This window comes from Erpetoichthys calabaricus, chromosome 4 (genome assembly GCF_900747795.2).
Source record: "Erpetoichthys calabaricus chromosome 4, fErpCal1.3, whole genome shotgun sequence".
Lineage (NCBI taxonomy): Eukaryota > Metazoa > Chordata > Cladistia > Polypteriformes > Polypteridae > Erpetoichthys > Erpetoichthys calabaricus.
Window position 1 is genome coordinate 17,207,855 of NC_041397.2, and position 13,787 is coordinate 17,221,641.

At 41.5% G+C, this 13,787-nt stretch overlaps 1 long non-coding RNA gene across 1 annotated transcript in view; it reads left to right on the forward strand.

Annotated features, from left to right (window-relative positions):
• Positions 1-13,787, forward strand: part of LOC127527470 (uncharacterized) — a 157,928-nt gene that overhangs the window by 143,048 nt on the left and 1,093 nt on the right. The gene's annotated exons all lie outside the window — the stretch shown is intronic.

The following is a 13,787-nucleotide window of genomic DNA, read 5'->3' on the forward strand; positions in this document are numbered from 1 at the left end:
CGGCTTTTCTCAAGTGCACTGGTGCTTTATTCCTTTGATTAGAAATAAATACTAAGTATATCGCTACATCTATGCAGGCCTTTAAGAAACAAATTCCAAGGCAATAAAAGAATAATTCTACTGAAGTCACTTGTGCCATCTTTCAGACTGGTATTATCACTCAGGAGAACTGCTTTTGCATGGAGAATCGTTGAAAGTTTCGTATTTGAGTGACTTTGAAAGGAAATACAAAAGGTAGGGTTGATATGATAAGAACTAAATAATTCAGAATCTGTTTATTGTGCAAAAGTTACACGGACAACACCTCACGTCCACAGTGAATTCAGAAAAGATTCTGACCCCCTCACTTTCTCCACACTTGAATGTGTTGTTGACGTCTTTTCAAATGGATACATTTGCTGTCTTTATTCATCTGTCTACACTCAACAACCCCTGATGACAAAGTGTAATATGTTTTCAGAACAGTTTGCAAATTTCTTAATAGTCATAAACTGAAATTTCTCATTCATATAAGTAGTCAGACCCTTAAATTCGGTACTTTGTAGAAGCTCCTTTGGCAGCAATTCTTGGGAAAGTCTTTACAAGCTGGATTTGGGAAGGTGATCCCCTGGCAGATCCTCTCAAGCTCTGTTAGATTGAATGGGAAGTGTCTGTAATCCTCCATCGTCAGGTCTCTCGATACATGTTCTAGTCTGGGTTTTGGCTGGGCTACTCAGGAAGTGTCAGAGACTTGTCCAGATGCCACTCCGGCATTGTCTTGGCTCTATGCTTCAGATCACTGTCATGCTGAAAGACGAATCGTCACCTGTGGACCTTTCCACATTTGGCTGCATTTATCGTTACCTCAACTTCCACCAATCTCAATGTTCCAGCCAATGAGAATGTAACAGGGTTAATCTGGTTTTCCATGTTATATTTGTACTTTGGGTTTTTTGTTTGTTTTGTATTTCCCCAAAATTGTACAATTTTTATATAATACTAGCCATCACCCGTGAGTCTGCCCACGTAATAGTGAAACAGGACAGTGAGGAGGTCCCACCCAGCTCCCCATTACTGACGTCACGCTTCCCCCTCCCCTTGTCCCGCAGCCTCTGCCTCAGATTAGCATGAATATATCACTCCTGCAAGTGAACTATGATTCTTAGCGTGATGAGAGAAGTCACAAAATCAACTGGAATGTTCAAGCAAATTCTAGAAAAAAACCCGATCTAAATCCGTTAAGTAGTTTTCTCGTTCACTAGTTAAGTGGAGGTAAGGAATGCCCGAGGCTGGCGCTTGAGTAAGAATTGCGGCGCCCCCCTCTGCCCATTGCGTGTTTCTTGGATTTGCACAAATAAATCGGTACCGCAAACAAACTATGATACTTAGTGTGATGAGAAAAGTCGCAAAATCAACTGGAATGTTCAAGCAAATTATGGAAAAAAACCTGATCTAAATCCTGTTAAGTGGTTCTCTCATGAAAAGTGGACAGACATACAGACAGACAGATGTTGGATTTTATATATATATATAGTGTCACAGGAGGCTGGGGTGCAGATCCAGCCGGGATGCCTGGTAGGAACGGGAGGCGATTTATTCGTTCCCTGGGCCACGAGGGGGTAACAACCCTGGATAAAGAAGGGACCATGGGGACGGAGCCAGCAGGCTCAAATCCATTGGGGCCCGTGGCCATCGCCAGGGGGCGCCCCGAGCATCGAGGAGCCCGGGAAACCTGCACTTCCACTATACTTGGGCAGGTGGAAGAAGGACCTTCCAGGAACGACTGGAGTGCTTCCGGGTGCAAGGGCAGCACTTCCGCCACACCAGGAAGTGCTGCCGGAAGAACAACAGCAAGCACCTGAAGCACATCCGGTTGGGGATAAAAGGGGCCACCTCCCTACATTCAGGGAGCTAGAGTCGGGAGTGGGAGCAGGATGAAGCTCCCATGAAGAGAGAAAAGGTGGACCACGGACAGTGAAAGGACCGAGGAAGGGTGTTGTGGTGCAAGAGCACTGTGCTGTGTGCGAGACTGGTGTTTGGGGACACTTGTTTAAATAAAAGCGTGTGTTATTATGAAGAGTTGGTGTCCGTGTGGTTGTGTCTGGGCTGAACCCCTCTCAATAGAGATGTACATAATGTTAGGTAGGAACCAATCATTGGGAGAGCAGGTGTTGCAGGCTCTCGGTTGGGCTGCATTTATGGCTGCTCATGTCCTTATTTCAGAAGAGGTGTGTTTGGCTTGCTAGAGGTAAGATGGGCTTGTGGAGCTCCGTTTATTTATTTATTCATTTTTTTCTTTAAAAATATTTTTTTTATTTTAGCATTGAAGTGATTGTTTGTATTGTTTCCCCTCTCTTTTAGAAAAAAAAGTTGAATAGAAGAACCCCAGAATGTTACAATTGTTTTCTTTTTTTTCCCTTTGTTCTCTCAGATATTGCTATTTGTTTGTATAGTCTTAAAGTGTATATTGAGTGTAGTTAGCTCTCTATGTAAAACACTATGTAACTTTTATTTTAATATTTTTGTAGTACTTAAACAATTTTAATGTCTACTAGCTAATTTATTTTGTGTTAAGCTTATTTCAGCAGGCGTGTATTTGGCTTGCTAGAGAAAAAAAAAGTTGAATAGAAGCACCCTAGAAAGTTGTGAAAGAGCCTCGTTTCATGTTACAATTACTTTCTTTTTTTTTCCCTTTGCGCTCTCAGAGTAGTACACTTGGCTTGCGGGAGTAAATAAAGTGGTTGAGATTCTTAAAAGCTTAACTAGCGTGTGGTCTTTTACTGTCTGCTGAGGAAAGAAGAAAGGAGGATGAAAAAAGGTTACCCCATAGTATGATGTCACCACCATAATACTTCATCGTAGGGATGATATTATGAGGTGTAGTCAAGCTAAAGTTAAAAAAAGGGATTTATCAGAAAATGGAACGAACCTTCTGTGGTGTAGCGGGTCCACAGCTCACGTCAAAAAGGCCACTAAATAATCGCTGCACTCACGGCTTAGCAAGGGGGCGTGGTGTGTGTGGCCAAACGGTTCCCAGGGAGTTTGTGATGCGGGCGGTTCTCACTTAAGTGCACAGGTGAGGAGTCGTCCACATCTGTAGTTGTTCCCGCAAGCTGCTGATTGCCACAGCTGATCCATGTCCCCGTGATATATAGAAGCACGAGGTGGCTAGTAGGGAGGAAAAAAAGAAAAGAAATAGACGGAGGTTGCAGGGAAGAAGGCGTCAGGAAACAGGGAGAGGGTAGCCGATGCGAGAGAGAACGAGTGAGAGAGAGCAGGCTCGATGGAGCACAGACAGGCAGCTAGGAGGTAAGCCCCTCGCAGAGGAGTGTTCGGGCCGACACTCGGTGGGGCTGAAGAAAGTGGTCCCTCCAGCTGAGTGATCACAGAGCTGGAGTGACCGCTATTGAAGACGACTGGCCGTCGAAAGGCAGTCGTGGAGGCTTTGGGCTGGTTTAGCCCCAGCGTGAGCACACTGGCTGCTGAGGAAAGAACTCAAGTCTCGGTGTAGCCACGGATCAGAGGGCTACCTGACTAGTGTGGAAGGCAGCTGCACCTGCAGGTAGGGCGACTCCCCTGTTGCGAAGCCCGATGGGAGAAGCAGGGGAGCCGCCAGGTAGACAGAAGAAGGCACCGTGCTTTGGATTTTAAGAGATTGCTTCCAGCCATTGTTTTAACCTCGTTGTTTTAAAGGATTGTTTTTTTTCTATTGGATTTTAACCTCCATCTTTCACTCGTTTTAATGGATTATTTATTTGAAGACTTTTGAATGCTGTGACAGATAGGGGGCGCTATCGCTCCCTTAAACCCTCGGATCAGACGGCAGACACCAGATAAAAGTCCAAAATGTTGACATTTTATTATAATAATGTGCACCAAGCACCCTCCACTCCACAATACTCATAAATAAACCAATACAATACACATTAAACAATCCTCCACTCCCAGACGCGTTGCCACCCTTCCACCCGACTCAGCTCGCCCATCTGGGATCTCCCACAGTCTTTTATATTCCTTGACTAGGAAGTGTTTCTCTTCTCACTCTCCATGTGACTGGCAACACTTCCGGGTAGGACCAAAACTCCTTTTTTCTTCAACCCGGAAGTACATCATTTCTTCTGTCCACGTGACTGGGACGTACTTCCGGGGTGTAGGGAAAATAGTCCTTGATCCTCCCTGCAGCATCCTCTGGTGCCCCCCATGGTATCCAGCACAGTGGCGTAGCTCGAGTTCGCGCCACTCGGGACGGGGCGGGGCTTCAACTTGCTGCCCTTCAACGTATCTGAATATGTTAACCTATTTAAATAGAAAATTAAAATGACATATAGAGAAAAATGAAGATACATTTTGCATAGATTTATTTACATACAGAGAAACAGCAATATTTTTTTCACATATAATTATTTATAAGCATCAACTAGACAAGAATAAGCCGTGTTCCGATTATTAGTTTAATATAATTACGCTGTGAAAACCAGAACCGTTGTGGTGTACAAGTGATAGGTGGGGATGAGCAAATACGCATTCGGATTGATAACGAAACAAAATTATACATTGTGAATTAGTTGTTTATCTTCCTAGAAATTATTATCAGTGTAATGTTTCTGTTTATTTTTATTATTGCCTCATAAATTTCAACTGCCGTGTCTGATGCCGTCACAGAAGGACAGTCTGAAAATGATTTTGGAAGCATTTTTGGATGAAAATCAGAGAATTTGACATTTTTTCAATCATGAGTGATATTTTTTCGAACCCTGCTGCTTACATGTGAAGTGTTCTGAGCCTTTTGGCCAATAACGCCAGCCCCAAAAATGTGCCGCCTGGGGCGGACCACCCCTAGCTATGCCACTGATCCAGCAGGGTTGTGAATAAACACTCCATCTTTTTGCACCATCTCCTTGCTTTTTTGTGCCTCACTGCCAAGCTCATCGGTGACATTACCGATGGTGTCGGGTTCAGGGCTCCCGGAAGGATGATGGGAGTGTGGAGCAAAACTGCATGTTCACACCTTCACAAAACTGATATCATTTCTCAATGGAGTCTCCACTCTTCTCAATGCACTTCCGCCACCTGCCTGGAAGTGCCGGGATTCTAGCAGAATAAAAAGTTTTGTCTTGTCCTCGCCACCAATCATGCACCACTTTCTTCACGTCGTCATCTGTTTTGAATCAATGGCCACCCAGACGCTTTTTAGCGGTCCAAAAAGAGTTGCAAATCACATGGTGCAAAATCTAGCAGATAAAGAGGGTGTGGCAATCCCTCAAACTTCAGTTTCTCCAGACAAGCCTTGGTGTTGTTAGCAGTGTGTGTGTCATTGTCTTTCAGCACAAGGACTCCTTGAGACAGCAGTCCCGCCGCTTGGATTGAAAAGCAGGCTTCACATTGGTCTTCAGCAAGTCCCAGTAACTTTCACTAGTGACTGTAGTACCCCTTGGCATGAAGTGTTCCACAATAACTCGAGTGGACGAGAGGTGGTGAACTAAATGATGGGTACTGGCCAGGGGTCCCAGGAGCATAGTGGCCCACAATGTTTCTGATGCCTATGTATGCTTCTATTTTGCTATCAAAACAGGGGACTCAGCACACTACTTTTCCCAGGGGCCCTGAAGGTGGTGAATATTTATGAGATCCATTTTGCAGCATTTTGTTATATTTCTAATTAATGTAGACCATTTTGCAGAGATCTGTTTTCACTCTGACATTAAAGAGACACTTTCTGTTCAGCGCTAAAAAAGCCAAATCAAATCCATTGTGACTCAATGTTGTATAACCACAACATGTGAAAACCTCCAAAGGGGGTGAAAACTATTTATAAGCATTTTAAGATCAACCTCCACCCCGAAGCAAAACAGAAAAACTTGCTCTGTTCCTCTGTAATTTATATCGCACTTATAGCAATACTGTAAATACGGAATAATTACCGAAATCAAGAATTATGTGCAAAATTTAAACGCGGAGACATAAGTCCATAATGTAGCGAAGACAAAGATCGTCTAAAAGTGTATAAAATATTCAAAAATGAAGGATGGACAGCGTAAAATGCAACTGTGTCCTAGCCAGGGGGCTTTACGAATAACAATAATGTAATCGTCTTGCTTGAAGAAGGGGCCTGAGTTGCCTCGAAAGCTTGCATATTGTAATCTTTTTAGTTAGCCAGTGAAAGGTATTATTTTTTTTGACTCCTCATTGCATCCATAATGACTAGCACGGTACAACACCCTACTACTACAGCGCACGTATGGGCGATTTTGAGTATTTGGGGCTGTTGCCGAAGTCTCATTACTTTTTCCTCCCATTTTTATATTCAATGTGACATTTTCAGTTTAAATAGAACAAGCTCTTTCCCAGTTTTTGCTTGACCTCTGGGCCAAGTGACCAACCTTCTGCACATTGCGTTATGCTTTCACGCCACTCTTTCCTTTACAGTCCTGTTTAATAAAAAGCCAAGAGAATCACAGGACCCGCCTGAGCGATCCCCTTGTGTCACATTCACATTAATGCACACTTACACATCAGAGCTGCGGAGAAACCTTCTGGTACTCTGATAACATACTGTGTAACATATAATTTGGCTCAGAATGATAAAGGAGAAAAATTGTTATCACCCATTGACACTTCAGAACATTCACCCATCTTTTAACTGATACAGCTTCAAACCGGAGCTGATGGCTATCCCCATAAACACTCGACAAGCGGTCATGAAGCAAGCTGCGCAGTAAGATGCTCCTTCTTGGAAGATCACACACAACACAGCAAGAGGTCACCAAATTCCCTAAACACCCCTCATTAACAGAATATGAGGAGATGTGGTAGAAATGCATCTACGTGTGTGGCTGTTGAAAATCTAGCCTGACAAAAGACTGTAAAAATCATGTCAGGAAAATGACCAAATAACAATCGTATTTAAACGCTAGGGCTGAATAACGTGATTTTTTTAAAGGGTCCAGTCAAAAATGATCTGTTTAATGCATCCCACGGTGTTTTTGATATTAAGGTCCTGTCTATGAATAAGGCATGAGAAAATATTGATATTAAAAAAAAAATTAAAAAACAGGCGGCTTTTATTGTGGAGTGTATAATATAGTCAAAGAAAATAAACTATGGCATAAATAAAGCTATAAAACTTGGTATAAATAAGATTATACTTCTGCTAAAGCTATGAAAAAACCTGCATAGTGACATGTATGTCTTCTCATTTAGTACTGTATTAATCATAATTCCAAAATGGTGCTTAAATTATATTGGTGGTGTCCTTTAAAATTACTAAGCAAGCTATGGTAATATTTAATTCAAGTCAGTCAGTCAGCCATTTTCCAACCCACTGTATCCTAACACAGGATCACGGGGGTCTGCTGGAGCCAATCCCAGCTAACACAATGCATAAGGCAGGAACAAACCCCGGGCAGGGTGCCAGCCCACCGCAGGGCACACACACACACACACAAACATCCACACACTAAGCACACACTAGGGAAAATTTAGGATTGCCAATGCACCTAACCTGCATGTCTTTGGACTGTTGGAGGAAACCGGAGCACCCGGAGGAAACCCACGCAGACACGGGGAGAACATGCAAACTCCACGCAGGGAGGACCCGGGAAGCGGACCCAGGTCTCCTTACTGTGAGGCAGCAGTGCTACCACTGCGCCACCCTGCAGCTCTTTTAATTCAAGTATGACTTCACATTAAACTATAGTACCATTTATTTTAGTGTTTGCGCCCTTCACTAACTACTGGGTCAGAGTACTTGCTCATGTGTACAGTGTAGCCAAGTGCAGGAATTGACAAGTCGTAGGAAAAAAGAAAAAGTTGGGACACCACCTGGGTCATCCCCATTTAATACCACAGTACAAAACAAATGCCTTAAGGCAATAAAGTAAATGGCCTCTCGGGTACAACTACAAAGTAACAGGCTCTTGGCCGTTGATGTAACGCTCGTTCACTGGAGCTCTATCCATCTGGCGGGTCTCACTTAGTGGAAATGACACCTCCTTCCAAGCAGCTGGACTTCTTATAATACACAAACTGGAAGGGATTTGGGCTAAGTGCCCTAACTGGGTGGGTTTACTGGTGCGGACTCATTTTAAAGTCACAGTCTCGATCCACTGGACTAATTCCCTTCATAGTTTTAAACACTTCAGTCAGGTCTCCTCTTAGTATTCATTTGCTTAAACTGTAAAGGGTCGGCTCTTTTAATCTTTCTTCATAATTCATCCCCTGTAGCCCTGGAATCAGCCTAGTCACTTTTCATTGGATTTTTTCTAGTGCTGTTAGGTCCTTTTTGTAGCCTGGAGACCAAAACTGCACACAGGACTCCAGAAGAGGCCTCACCAGTGTGCTATAAAGCTTGAGCAGAACCTCCTGTGACTTGTACTCCACACATCAAGGCACTATATAACTTAACATTCTGTTTGCCTTTTTAATGGCTTCTAAACAATGCCTGGCAATTCATAGTGTTGAGTCCACTATGACTCCTAAATCCTTCTCATAAAGAGTACAGTGGAACCTCGGTTCACGAACGTCTCGGTACACGTACAAATCGGTTTACAACCAAAAAGTTTGCCAAACTTTTACCTCGGTTCATGACCACACACTCGGTATACGAACAAGCCAGTTTCCCTTTTGGTTTGTACATGTTCAGTGACTCCCTGTGCATTTCCTGTGCAGCAAGCAAGAGAGAGAGAGAGTGCGACACACACACAAGAGAGAGTGCGACACACACAGTCAGCGCGAGAGAGAGAGCTGGACGCATAAAGTAGGAAAGCAGTTAAAGAATGCACTGGGCTTGATTTTGTTTTCACTTCTGTTTACAGAGATTGGTTCGTAGCATGCATTGTTGCAATGTTACTTTTCTTGGTAGTTTATTAAATTACGGATTTTTTCCCTGTGCTTAAAACTCATTAAAAGAAAGTGTTTTTAGCCAGCGGTTGGTAGCGCTATAGCGTGAACTATTGCAATGTTAGTTTTCTCTGTTGTTCAAGGTTTATTCAGTTGTTTTTACATTTAGTTTACTATTACACTGTGCATTCTATGGATTAATTAACTATATTTGTGCTGCAAAAATTAAAAAAAATATATATTTACATACAGTTCGTATGGTCTGGAATGGATTAATTGTATTTACATACAATTCTATGGGGGAAATTGCTTCGGTTCACGACCAAATCGGTTTACGACTAGTGTTTTGGAACGACTTATGGTCGTGAACCGAGGTTCCACTGTACTTTCTTTTTTCAGACCTTCCATTATGTATTCAAACCTAACAATTTAACTTCCTATTTGTAATTCTTTACATTTACTGACATTAAATTTCATCTGCCACAAATGTGCCCAATTCTGTATGCTGTCCCTGCTCAACAGATTCCATTGCAGAGAATCCATAATGGATTCTCTGCCAATCCACATAGCTTGATATCAGCTGTAAACTTAACCACCCTGTTAATGATACATTTATTCCAATACCCAGATTCTTTGTTATGGAAACCTTACACATATGTCCTGCAGTCAACTCTTATTCTTTTATAATTGCACTCACCTGGCCAAGGCTGGAGGAAGACACAACCTTTGGACACAATGCACTCACTGCTGGGACTATGGATCCCAAATTCTCCCTGGGTTGACTGCTACTGTGCTACACTTCACCTATTAGAAGATGTCTCCTCTTTTTCTCTCTACCCCAGATGGCAAGATAGAGCAACAAGGCAAGCAAGGGGAGCAGGCAATACACTCTTAATTAGTCATTATAGATTTTAACATTCTTAAATATTCTGAATCTGCCAAAAAGCAAATCAAAATAAAAGGATGTGGCAAATAAAGTAATACAATCTGGAATGTTTCAGGACTTGTCATAAATGATGCTGACAGGCGCCCACAACCTGTCTAAGGCTTTGAGTCTCTTAAATGTAATATTGTGTCTTCTTGGTGGCTGTGTCCCCCCTTCTCTTTCTTCCTGGTTCTTCTGTTTAATAATTCTTTCACTTTAAGCTGATTCACTTTTTAAAGCTTGTCAGGGCCAAGGTGAACATCGCTACCCCCCTCTGTCCAATGTCACTTTGACAGACCATATCAGTAACATGTGAACACATGAAGATAACCAGTTTTTCGAGAGCTTCACTTTTGAGTTACAGTTCTGTAGTGTACCTGTTTTCCAAAAAAATGCTGTTAACAATTGTCTTAGCATGAAAGAAAGAAAGAAAACTAAAACACATTTTTAATATGAATAAAAATCATATTCCTTAATGGAGATAAACATTACCAACCCCAATACCTCTCTTCTCACTCAGAAGGCCGGCTTACTTTGAGGAATTGCTAGGGCTATCCTCCTGGAATTTCCTATACTAGTGCCATGTTTTCCTACGGCCCCAGTTTTAGCGTATTCTCCAAGGGGATAGGCAATCGCCAAATAGCTTGGCCATGATAAAGCGTAGAACGAGGCCAGGAATACTGGACCAGGCCTCCATATTGCCATCTGTCAGACTAGGGATGTTCTTTCAGTTAAATGGATGTCCACCAAGATCATCTCTCTCTCACAAACACTTTCTCTCTGTCTGCCTTTTTTTCTACTAGTGAGACTAGCAAAAATAGTTTAATAAATAATATTATATATATATATATATATATATATATATATATATATATATATATATATATATATATATATATATATATATATATATATATATGCGGTGGGTTGGCACCCTGCCCGGGATTGGTTCCTGCCTTGTGCCCTGTGTTGGCTGGGATTGGCTCCAGCAGACCCCTGTGACCCTGTGTTCGGATTCAGCGGGTTGGAAAATGGATGGATGGATGGATATATATATATATATATAATTTTATTATATTATTTATTAAACTATTTTTGCTAGTCTCACTAGTTGAAAAAAAAAAAATATATATATATAAATATATATATATATATATATATATATATATATATATATATATATATATATATATATTTTAATAGTAACCAGGAGACAAAATATTGTGAAAATCAAAAAAAGAGACAAAATTTGCCAAGTCAAACCGAAAGTTAAAAATCAAGTTTAAAAATTCAAGAATGAGTCAGAAACCAGGAAAAGTTTATTGAAAATAAGTTTTAAGGAGCAAAAGAACAATCAACAAAAAAGAGTTTTGAATCTACAGACTTGGATATGAAGATCTTCCACTGATAGCCTTTTAAACACATTGCTTTGTTAGCCAAAGGTTACGACTTCTGAGGACACAAATAAATAAATTAACAAAAGTGAAAAACTCTAATGGAAAAAATGTCAGATTCAGTAGCAACTACTCAAAGATAAAGAAAAACACACAAAAATAAGCAAAGAACCTATTTATATTGAGCAAGGCCCTTAACCTGAAAATTTCTCTGGGGTGCTGTCCAATGACTAACCCTGTGTTTTACCCCCAAAAATTATGTGAAAAGACAGTTTCCCCTCGGTTTTTAATACATTGTGCCAAATACCAGGCAAATAAATTAATACATAAAAAACAGACTTGGAGTTACTTCCAATCATTCCCCACAATTATACAGTAAGACCTCCCAACTCCTGGCCAAAGCTAGCTTTCTCATAGGTCCGTGTCCCTATCAGTTTCAGTAGTACCACCTGCTTTGTCCAGTGTTTGTTCGTCTACAATGGTCAAGAAAAGAAGGTAGTGTATTGTAGTAAGCAAGCATTTAAGCTGCAAGTGTCATAGAATAAAATCCCAAACCAATAAAATCTAAAGCCAGGAAATCATGCAGGGTCTAAAAAATGGGTCTGAGTAAAGTGTTAATCTTAGCTTCCGTTAATCTTAGAAATATCCATCTCAAATATTGAAATCCCGAACCTACCTTGTTTATCACTTTCATTCAATTTTTCACCAGGTCAACAAATAGTTTATGTGCTGCATTTTCTGCCCTGGAGTGACCAGTTGTTTTCAATTCAATGAGACTCTTTAGCGCAGCTGTCACCTTTGTGGGATATCCAAGCCGCATTCCCAGCTGTAGTTCCACTACTTTCAGATCACCACACATGTTCCTGTTGTGTATGCTGTAAAAGAACAGAAGGACCATGATAAAGAGTTGGGGAACCACCCTGGTGACCCAATGTAATTGGCACTGGCAATTGGAAGGTTGCCTTTTCGAATCCCGTAAAATGCCAAAAAGGGACTCTGCTTTGTTGGGCCCTTGAGCAAGACCCTTAACCTGCAACTGCTAAGCGCTTTGAGTAGTGAGAAAAGCAATATGTAAATGTAAAGAATTAAAAATTAACTAAAAGCAGCAATGCTAAAGAAAACAAGCTATAACTGTGCAAGTGTCTTTCCAGGCACAAGTTACAAAGTGAATCTGTTTCAAAATGGTGGATCTACCAGTCTTAAGTCCTTCTAGCAGGAATAGGCGGGTCATGGTGGACAGATGCCGCAAGTGACGTAAGAGGTGTTACAGCTGTCAGTCATCTGGTCTGCAGAGGAAGGAAGGGAAAAGATATTACACCACAGTGCCAACTCCTGGAAATTACAATCTCGAGAGCCCTTAAACTGTCTCTTATGTACACGTGTGTGACAATGTATTCTATGAGGAAAGCACATGATAGGAAAAATTAAAGGTGACTTTTTTGATCAGCAGGCAAAAATCCAGTAGATTCACCAAAAAGTCCATTGTGTTTATTACATAAGTTGAACATCATTTGTTTTTCAGCAGGGATCCAGCAACTAATGGGGTGCTGTGATAAGCAATAACACCTCTTTTACCACATATGGCATTCTGAGACCTCTTAAACATCCCCTTTGCCACTTTTGGGATGCTGTAGGACTTTAGGCTTCTTCTTAGTACATACTATAAGCAGTGTTTCGGTACTCTAAGCACCCCTTTACCTAACATGAGAATATGGCACTACTCTCGGCATCTCACTTACTACACCTGCTCCTGGTGTACTTCAGAACCCTAGATGCAATTAGTGAGCAAGAAGGAGGATTTACCATTAGAAAACAGAATAAAGACCCAGATGCTGTCCTGTTTGGATATCCATTTAACGGTTAGTGAATTTAGTCCAGTTAAACAAAGTTTGGTTATCCTACATCCATCCATCCATTTTCCAACCCGCTGAATCTGAACACAGGGTCACGGGGGTCTGCTGGAGCCAATCCCAGCCAACACAGGGCACAAGGCAGGAACCAATCCCGGGCAGGGTGCCAACCCACCGCGGGTTATCCTACATTGACTTACAAAAAGATGAACCTCTAGAACAGAACACAAGTCGGAGTCTCAGGTGATAGAACATCTCTAACTCTGGGCTTGAAGCTGACATTGACTGACTTATCTTGCTTCTCCCTGGTCTGTAGACATGAAACGGAACAGCATTATTACTTTGTGCCTTGCGTCCCACTGATTTATGTGTCCTCAGCACTAGCAGGCTTCAGAACTAATAATTTCACAGACAGAAGGCCCCCTTTGCCTTGTCTTCAGACAAGTAGAAATCATCTTGTGGCAAACAGCGCTCTCAATAACACCATATCTATTTAATCCTACAGTACATATACAGCCTGTCAGTTTATATAGTGACTTTCAGAAGTACTGCCATAGCATGATGATATGTATTAGTTTAATTTTTTTTAGTGTCATGGTAAAAATACATAAAGTAAATGCTGGAACTTCTGATCTAACTTAATTAAAAATGTAAATATTAATTATTCAATGGAAGAGTAGGGATGCGGGTGTCTGTTTCTTTTGTAATCTTGTCCATCAATCCATTTTCCAAGTCACTACAAAGGAGACCATCTTGGCAACTTTGGGGCACACTAAGAACCAGCCCTACATGCCAGTCCAT